Here is a 1,283-nt window from a genome sequence, read left to right on the forward strand (position 1 = left end):
CCACTACCCAGCAGACCCACTAGCTCTTTTTACTGCAGAAAATTCTAGGGTAGACACAGCTTTAGATATATCACATGCATGGTGGAAAAGAGAGGAGGAGATGGATGATCTTCATAGAATTACAGATTTTAAGGTCAGAAGGGACCATTATGATCGTCTAGTCTGACCTCCTGCACAACACAGGCCACAGAATCTCACCCACCAACTCCTGTAATAAACCTCTAACTTATGTCTGAGCTATTGAAGTCCTCAAATCATGGTTTAAAGACTTCAAGGTGCAGAGAATCCTCCAGCAAGTGACCCGTGCCCCACACTGCAGAGGAAGGCGAAAACCCCCCATGGCCTCTGCCAATCTGCCCTGGAGGAAAATTCCTTCCCGACCCCAAATATGGCAATCAGCTAAACACTGAGCATGTGGGCAAGACTCACCAGCCAGACACCCAGGAAAGAATTCTCTGTAGTAACTCAGATCCCACCCCATCTAACATCCCATCACAGGTCATTGGGCATATCTACCACAAATAGTCAAAGATCAATTAATTGCCAAAATTAGGCTATCCCATCATATCATCTCCTCCATAAACTTATCAAGCTTAGTCTTGAAGCCAGATATGTCTTTTGCCCCCACTGCTTCCCTTGGAAGGCTATTCCAGAACTTCACTCCTCTGATGGTTAGAAACCTTCGTCTAATTTCTTGTTGGCACATGTTCAGCTATTGTGAATTAATCTAGCCTGCCATCCTGACTACTAGCTACCCAATGCTTCAGACTCTTATTGTAAACACTTCTTGGCATTTATGTAATGCTTACTTAACTGCAAACTATTGTACAGTAGAAACCTTGTTACTGGGCAGATTAAGGCAGAATCCTTGGTCTCACTGTTCCTTCCTGGGGCCTGGATAACATCCATGCTTGTCCGCCCCTGTTTAGTCTTAATTCATCCCTGGAACAGTTATGTTCATTGATACACATGACCCTGATAACAGAAATTTATGGAGCACTTTGAAATATGAGCACAGTGTCCCCCAAGCTGCTTTCAAAATATGAAAAATGCTCATTCATCAGTCCTGATCTTTCCTTCCTTTGCTTTTCTGTACAGGAAAATTATGGGCTTGATCTTGGACTATCTAACCATTTGACAGTGGTGTTGGTAGACACTTACTTTGATTTTATTAGCAAACACAATTAAGTAGGACTGCTTCAAAATCCTAAACAGAAATACAATATTATTATTTCATTTAATACCTCTCTAAGGTGATGACTGAGCATTACTGAAGTGGCCTA

The sequence above is a fragment of the Chelonia mydas genome, chromosome 1, assembly GCF_015237465.2.
Source record: "Chelonia mydas isolate rCheMyd1 chromosome 1, rCheMyd1.pri.v2, whole genome shotgun sequence".
Lineage (NCBI taxonomy): Eukaryota > Metazoa > Chordata > Testudines > Cheloniidae > Chelonia > Chelonia mydas.